Source organism: Arachis hypogaea, chromosome 4, assembly GCF_003086295.3.
Source record: "Arachis hypogaea cultivar Tifrunner chromosome 4, arahy.Tifrunner.gnm2.J5K5, whole genome shotgun sequence".
NCBI lineage: Eukaryota > Viridiplantae > Streptophyta > Magnoliopsida > Fabales > Fabaceae > Arachis > Arachis hypogaea.
The window spans coordinates 18046515-18055882 of record NC_092039.1 but is presented as its reverse complement, the minus strand read 5'-3'; positions in this window follow the sequence as shown (position 1 = coordinate 18055882).

Genomic DNA, 9368 nt, shown 5'->3' with positions numbered 1-9368 from the left:
GCAAGACGAAAAGTCTTTCTGCACATAATAAGAAAAGAAAAAGGAATATAGGATCACCTTGATGGATGCCTCTATTTTATTTAAAAAAAATCATAGGGTTGACCTTCCACAATAATAGAGTAAGAAATGGTTGTCATCAATTCACGAATCTATTCAATGAATCTCGATTCAAAACCCAAATTCTCTGTAACAAACCATAGAAAATGCCACTCCTCCCTATTGTAGGCTTTACTCATATCAAACTTGAGTGTCATTTCGTATCCCAAGCCTCACGTCTTTTGTTTAAAGTAGTGCATACATTTGTATGCTATAAGAATGTTATTAGAAATAAGTCTACCTTTTAAGAATGCACTTTGAGTAGGAATAATTACCTTATTCATATACCATTGGAGTCTGTAGACTAGTACCTTCGATATGATTTTGTAGACGACAGAGGATAAACTGAAGAGCCTTACCTGAGTTATATCACTTGTATATGGGACTTTTGGTACTAGACAGATATTAGTGTGGTTAAAACTTTTCAAAATTTTACTTTCAGCAATGAAACTTCTCACAGTTCAGAATACGTCTTCTCCCACTATATCCCAGTAGAATTGAAAGAATTTAGTCGTTATACCGTCTTTTCCCGGTGCACTCTAAGGGTGGATACTAAAAATAGCTTTTTTCACCTCATGCATAGAAATAGGTCTTCTGACCTTACGGTTCATGTTAGTTATAGTCTTAGGCTCGAAGTTTTGAAAAAATATTTAGGATCCGCCTGAGTGGAAGACATGAAAATACTCTTATCAACCATCTTAACAATATCAGTATTGATTGTTACCACATTTCCGTTATCCCTTCACAGATGTCATATCTTATTTTTTCTGGTTCTAGATTTAAATGCTTGATGGAAGAAGTTTATATTTTGGTATCCTTCCTTCAATTATTTAATTCTAGATTTGTTTTTCTAATAAAATTTCTTATACAAATATGATTTTTTCAAGCCGATGTTCAAGCTCAAGTAATTCAGCGCCTCTCATGATATCCGATGACTGTTTTTGTTCTAAGAGAGCAGTAACTTGTACAATCTCCTTTTTAGAATTAGCAGAGGTGTTCTTTTGCTAGAAAATCAATCAGCGTCTAACAAATTTAAGCTTTTGAAATAATCTAAACATCGTTGAACCTTCTATATCTGAGTTCCAGACCTCGCTAATGAAGTTCCAAATTTGTTCTTCACCACATGAGCAGGATTAAAACTTGAATCTCCTCTTTGATCTCTCCGATTAATAGTTAATGTTTAAAAGGAGGGGTGTGATCAGAACCTGCCTTTGATAATGTATAGACCATGGGTTGAGAATATAATTGGGACCAAAATTAAATTCATCAACAAACACTCTGTCAAGCCTTTCTTGAATTAGTTCACCTTCTCTATGTCTGTTACTGCAAGTAAACGGTCTAAACCTACCATTCCCAAATCAATCAATGAGTTATCTCCAATAAAGTCATTAAAGGGAGCAATAGAACAATGAGATTTAGGATTACCACCAAGTTTTTCACCTTGATCAATAATAAAATTAAAATTATCAATAATAACTGATTTATCTTAGAGTTGGGAGAGCACCAAAAGAGTTTTTTAGAATTGGATAGCTGAATATTCTCATTACAATTTAAATAAACGCCTACAAAGTTTCATTCAATGTTAAAAGAGACATCTTTTATCAATATAAAACTCAGAATAACTAATAGTATGAACAACAAAATCATCCTTTCATTCCAATACAAGTCCACCCGCACTACCAGAAAGATCAATAATTTGCTAATTAGAGTAGCCACAAGCTTTGAATTTTCTTTCCACTTGTCGAGATTGGTTTTCTGTTTCGCAAAGAAAAACCAACTCGAGGGAGTAGGATTGAACAATCCCTTTAAGGTTGTGAACTATCAGGAGTCTCCCCAAACTTCGACAATTCCACGATAACACTCTCATGGGCCTTAAAGTTCTATTGACCGGCTGGCACCCTCCACCCTCTGATCGAAAATTGGCTTTTATTCAACATACATTTTTTTAGCCACAAGCTCATCTTCTTTATTAGAGACTCTTTGTTTTGTCCCACCCAATTGGTTAAGTGAATTATGACTTTGTCTTGTTATCTAATTTTTAATTTTTTGCTATTAACTTCTTTTATTATCATATGATTATCTTTCTGGATTTCATTCATGGAGTTTGTGATATCCTCTAACATAATAGAAGAATCAAATTTTATCAATAACTGCCAAGCTAATTCCAAAATTTAGCTGAGAGACTCTATACTCCTTGAAACTTCATTCCTTTCATCCTTCATATTCAACTTATAAAACTCTCAAACAACCAAGAAGGGGCAGGCTTTTTTTTATTGTGAAAGCTTAGATTGTTGATTGTTAAAATTACTTGCATTATCATTACTGTCATTGTCAATTATTTTTCCTACCTGATTAGTCTTGATCCAGTAGCTAATGCTTTTCACTTTAATATCATCTGAAGTAGAGTCTGACTTGAAAATCTGGCAGTGCTTTGAATCATATCTAAGATGAGTACAATAGATGCAAAAGATTCCAATACGTTTATATCTCAATCCAATTCCAGCAATTTACCTCCTGGAGCAGCCATTCGAATTGAGTCCTTCACCTTTTTATCACCATTGATCAAAACTCTAGATTTAAATATTCTGAATTTTTTTTCTCTAAAAGAAAAAAAGTCAATATCAATAATCTTACCAATTTTCTCATCCAATTTACGACCAACTTCAACAGTCTTGAATTTTTCTAAAATCTCCCATAATTGAATCCAAATGGGAAAAGAACTAATTCCTTCATACTCCTAAAAGTCAGCATCTGTCCACCTCCAAACATGTAAAACATAATTCTTAAAAAGTCATGGATATCCTTTCTCAATTTTGAGTATATCTAACTCGTTCTTAAAGAAGAATTAAAATTGGTTTGATCCTAATTCCGCTTATCTAAATTCATCCGACCTCCTCCAAATAATCTTCAATGCATTGTCAATAGTTCCTATTAAAAAGACCTTATCAGCAAACACATGATCAAATAGACTCTTAGTATATGCTTTCAGTCCCTTAAAAAAGTTTTTCTTTGTCACAAATATCAATTCCTCTTCTTCTTCTATACTCCTTGGGTTCAGATGTGAATTTTTTTTCTCCTTTTAGGTTCATAATACGAATTACGGTGTGATAATGATATAGTGAGAGAAAGATAAGAAGAATAGAAAGAGTGAAAAAAGGAGAAAAGGTTGTAAGGAATGAATTCGGATGAAAAAATGATTTAGAAGAATAAGAAGAGAATTAGAGAATTAATGTTGAAAAAAAAGAAGGAAAAAGAGTATATTCAAAATTATAAAAATGAGAGGTCAAACTCAAAATTTACTTCAATTGAACTTGGGACTCCTAACATAGAGGGATGCGTAGTTTTAGAGAAATTCTTTACTTTCTATTATATAGCCAAGAAAACCATCCGAATCAAATCTTTGAGATCCAAATTCTAAAAAAATCACTGATAAAGGTTTTTTTTTTTAGTTTTAGGATGACTTTTTGTATGTAAGAAATATATACTAACAATTTGACGTGGCAAATTAGTTAAAGTTGTTAGAATTAGTTAGAGTTTTTTAGATTATGTTATATATTATAGAGTAATGTTTTTGTCCAACATCAGTCAAATATTTTTAAATAGCTTGGTTTATCTTAAATTTTAAATTCTAAATCATAAATCTTAAATTCTAAATTATAAACTAAAATGCTATAGTTAGCTAATGATGGATAGCTAAAATTGATTTTTTATAATTTTTTACATGTATATATAGAGTACAAAAATATTATATATATGTATACACAAAAATTAATTATTAAATTAATTATTATTGTATAAATATATATTATTTTATTTATTTTTAATATATATTTTATATTTTAATATGTATTTTATACAAATAAGTAGTTATAGCTAGTTAATTTTAATATACATATAATATGGTTATATTAATATTGAACATCGATTTTAATGATGATGAATGCCACCATTTTCCCCTTCAATTCTAAAATCTTGTCCTTCAAATATTAATTTAACACGAGCAACAACTCAATTCTGAATGACACTTATAATTTGAGCCTTCACGTGCTAATTCTATTCCTTATAAGCATGCATGTTTGTGACCAAATTTTAGCTATTAAAATTAAACTAAACAGCTTGCCCTAATTAAACAGTATCTTATCTCGTGTTAGAATTGCTACAGCCTACACATGCTCACAAATTAAACAATGTCATAATATTGATCAATTTGTATTTTTCAAAAACATTTTTGCTAAGATTCTAATTAGAATATTAGAGTGATGCCAAAATCGATTTTGGATTTACCCAATTATTGAACCAATAATGAAGATCATCAATAATAATAGCTATTATTGGTAATAATAGAAAGAAACTCTCGTGAAGTTATAGCAAATATGATTTAATCACAATTCTTATTCATGAAAGCAACTGAAGAGTTGTTTCATCACTCACGTAAAATGCTTGTTATTAAAGTAGAAGAATAAAATAACTTATACCTCAGCTAGTTTTATATATCCAAACCAATCCTATTTTCATAGTTTGTGAGAAATTCAGAAATTTAAAAGAGGAAAATGTGATTTTCTTTTTCCCCCTTATACGTAAAAACTTGGGTTAATTCGTAATAATCATATTCATTAATATCAAAACACCACTAATAAATATTGAGAATATTTTCAAAAATACGAAATTGGTTATGAACATATCTCTATGTTGGCATTTAAAATCAAATTTGTATTTAGTTTCTTAAGAGTGGGGTTAGGTCAAACATATTAGGAGTCCCATTTATTAGGATTTTCACATTTGTTGATGATATAGTTTGATCTTTATAGATGTAAAACAATTTTAAAAAATGAGTAAGTTAATCATTTAATCAACTTAAGTTTAGTTAATTTTGATATCAAATGAATCAATATATATTAAAATGTATTTCCTCTAAATTGAACTAGGTATAGATATTCAGTCTAATGTAAAATAGAGTGTATTAAAAGAATTTTTTAATTTGATTGAGAATATCATATTCTTGATATTCATAACTTTTAAAAATGTAATAAAACAATTTTCACGCATCAACCTAGGTTTTCCGATTCTAATCCAAACTCAAATTAAAGTCGTGAATTTTAGTCATTTATTAGTATATTATTTTAGCTTCTAGGCTATGTATTCTTTTTAGTCTCTTATCTACGTCACGAGTGAAAACAACGTTTTATTATAATATTTCACACAAGTAACGTGGTGATGGTATTTAACTAATCGGACACTTCAATTTCTCCTAATGGAGCTACCTCACCAAAATTAAAGTAATCAAGTTTAATTTTTGCATAATTAACATGCTTTTTTAATACGACAAGTTATGATGATGATAACTTCATTCCTTTTAGTTTCAAATTCTTTGATAGATTTTCTTTGCTGTACTAACTTTTAAAAATTAATAGTCAAATTAGTTCTTAAATTATGATTCCTTTTTTAAATTTATTATTGAATGATTTTATCAATTAAATCGATCTTTTAAAAATTATAAATTAATCATTTTTGTCCTTCATTCATTCAATAAACAGTTTTCATTAACAATGGATGATATGATATGTTAACTCACATTATACATAACACCTAAATATTTAATAATTAGACATTAAACAAATATATTTATAAAAATATATCATTTTAGTGTCGTTAGATTATATTAGGATTATGCTTTATATAATTGAAAAAATAGATTAAATTGATAGATTTTTATAAATATATCTGTTCAGCATCCAATTGAACATGTTAAGTGTCATGTATGCCGTCAGTTAATATTTTATATCATCAATCATTGACGGAAACTATTAATTGAGTACGAAAAGACAAGAATGATTAATTTGTAATCTTTAAATGACTAATTTGATTGATAAAATTTTTCAAAAACAAATTTAAAAAATAACCGATCTTTTAGAGATTAATTTAACTATTAACTCAACTTTAAAATCATAATCATTTTTATTTTTTTATTTTTTATCTTTTTAAAAGAGTCTGTTTGTTACATACTTTTCAGGAGCAGAGTGAGTGTATATGTAAGGTATGGAAGAGAGTTCCTTTAGATGAGAGTATTATTCCAATAAATGAATGGTGTATTGGTGATTTGGTGTTGTTCCCTTCACAACTTTATGTAATGTCATTTTCATTACAGACATAAAGGCAGCCTCTTATAGCAAATAAATAAATAAATGACACCACACAATACAAAATACAAATGTACAATACTGTTTCATCTTTTACAGCTAAAGAATTTGAGGATCTTTGGGAATCTATATCGGTAACCCTAAAATCTTATACTTGTGTTAAAACGTAACTTCCCTTAATTTTAAGTTTCAAAATTATTACATGTGTTTTGATAGCTGAGTATTCAATTCAACTTAAATAATTCCCATTTTGAATAGTTTTATCAAACCAATTTAATCCTTAATGGTGTCAAATTAATTTTTACATTTTTTTTTGAATAATTTATAGAAACAATAAATTTCAAATTTTGTCTTTCACCAAAACTATGGAGTAGAGTTTGTTTTTAATTTGATAAATTTGTCACTTAATATATTTTTATTTGGTGAATTTGTCCCTAACTATTAAAAACGAGACAAAAAAAAAATATTAGTGGAATCGTGCATGTATTAATTTCTTACTAAAATATTAATTTGTCATCCTTCTTTTGAATAACAATGATTTAACTAATCATTTTTTAAATTTTAAGCGACAATTTTCTTATTCTTATAGTAACATATATGTTGAAATGTCACGCGTATATTCTTCATTTTAACTCATTTTATCAATTTCAAGTCTTGCATATAAAAGAACCACGAAGCTAGTAAAAATTATAGTTCTCACGAGTTATTTGAGTTAGGCTTTAAAGTAGTTTCTAAAATTAGTCACACGTATTAAAATAAGTTTTAAAATTTTAGTTGTATTAGTTACGTATTTGAGATTGACAAAAATATATCATATTAATCCTTATAAATATTTAATAAAAAAAGACTAAGAGATTAATATAATATATTTTTGTCAAATTTAAAAATATAATTGATACAATTAAAATTTTAGAAATTATTTTAATATAAACAGCTAATTTCATAGATTATTTTAAAATTTAATTTCAAAATATTTAATATTTATATGCAAAAAAATATGTATGTAATGGCGCGCGGAGCTTTAAAAAAATTTTAGGGGCCAATAAAAAATTTAAACATAAAAGTTATATAATAATATTTATATTATAGTAAAATTTATAAATAAAATTAATTTTAAAACTTGTCAAAAATATATCAAAAAATAAATAATTTTATAAATAAAAATAATTTTAAAATAATATTCTTCAAATTTTGAATGCGTTAAGATTTTTAATAATTGAATTAAAATAAAAATTTTGATAATTTTTTAATATAAATAACTAAATTATCTTTAACAAAATCTATTTTAACTTAATTTCTTAATCTTGTCTACATCAGCTTTAAAATAATTAATTTATATATTGGGAATGTTTAAAGATTTCATTGGTCTTTAATTAATTAATTGTTGTTATTTATTTGAAATAAAAAAAATGTATTAAGTGAATGAAAAAATATAAGACTTGAACACATGACATTTTACTTTGTTAGTTTTATAAAAAATTTGAGAGGGGGACATAACTTCCCATTGTCCCTACAAAAATTTACGAGATGACGATAAATAAATTTGTTTTTATACGTATTCATATGTATCTGTATTTATATTTAGAGAAAATGATAAATAAATTTTTAATTTTTTAACTCAAAAGTAAATAAATTTTTTATTAATTGAAATTACAAAAACGTCTTAACTTTTTAAAATATGAGACATTTAAATCTTTTAATTCAAAATATATAAAAGTTAAATAAATTTTATATAAAAATTTAGATGTCTTACATTATAAAAAAGGTAATATATATTTTTTATTCTTGAAATTTGTCAAAAATTTAAAAAATATCCGTAAGTTTTATTTTATTTCAATTTTGTTTTTGAAGTTTTTTTTTTGCATCAAATATACTTTTGACAGCTAAATTTTCATAAAGTTTATGATCAATCCAATAATAATACATAATACCTATATCTGATTTACTTGTTAAAAATTATTCTTGTAAAATTATTTCTAAATTTATCTTACATTTTTTAAAAAATTAGCCAAAAGTTGTATTTTGATGCAAATCAAAATTTTCTAGAACAAAATTGAAATAAAATAAAATTTAAGATATTTTTAAAATTTTTAATAAACTTTAGAAACAAAAAAAAATATACTTTATCTTTTTAAAAAATAATTTTTTTGTATTTTTTAATTAATTATAATTTATTTATCTTCTAATTAAAAAAGCCATGACCTATTTATTCTTTTTCCAATATCTATGCATGCTTTCATTGTTCTAAAACCGTATAATCTTATAAAAAGGTGATTAGAGAAAAATGAATATATTAGTTGTATTCTAACTAAGATAATATTAAAACCCTAACTAAGATATAAGAATGACACTTTTTTATTTTTCATATTGAGAAGAAGATGGAGTATCATAGGATTATGAGAGTACATGTTGCTTTACGCAAGTGTGATGGCTTAAAAATCGGTGAGTCCGATTTCATGACTTTTAAAATTTTTTTGTATTCAACAAAGAAATCGCTGGGTTCGATTTCTTTGGACTCAAAAAAATTTGAACGTAAAGCATAAAATCGGTGGGTCCGATTTTCATGCACTGACCTTTTATGAACCACAAATCAGACGGTCAATCGGACCGTCCAATTTCTTCTCTTCACTTAAACGCCGTCACAACAGTGTAAAACTTTCCCAAGTTCATAAATTGGACCGTCCGATTTCTTCTCTTCACCTGAACACCGTCACAACAGTGTAAAACTTTCCCAAATTTCATAACCCAGCATTACACCAAACTTAATCTCATATCGAACAAAATTAGCCATAAGAATGATATTGAATATTCGGAAATGGTCCAACTCAAAATAAAGTCCAATTCCGACAAGTCAACATAGTCTCTCTGTGGAAGCACGAGCCGCACAGTTGTCAAAGGAATCAAATTAAAGCCTCATAATGTGTTCTTCACAACAATACTTCCAAAACTCCTAAATTGACATAACAGCTACCAATGTTTTGCAGATTCATAACATTGCTACATGTCATCAACCTCTATATGTAGCTAAAATCCATTCCAATTTTTTGTTGGGGCTCAGTTCTCATCCCCCTGCTACCTCAATCTCACAATGATCCTTTTTCCGTTTGTGGAGAAATTATAACAACTCATAGAATG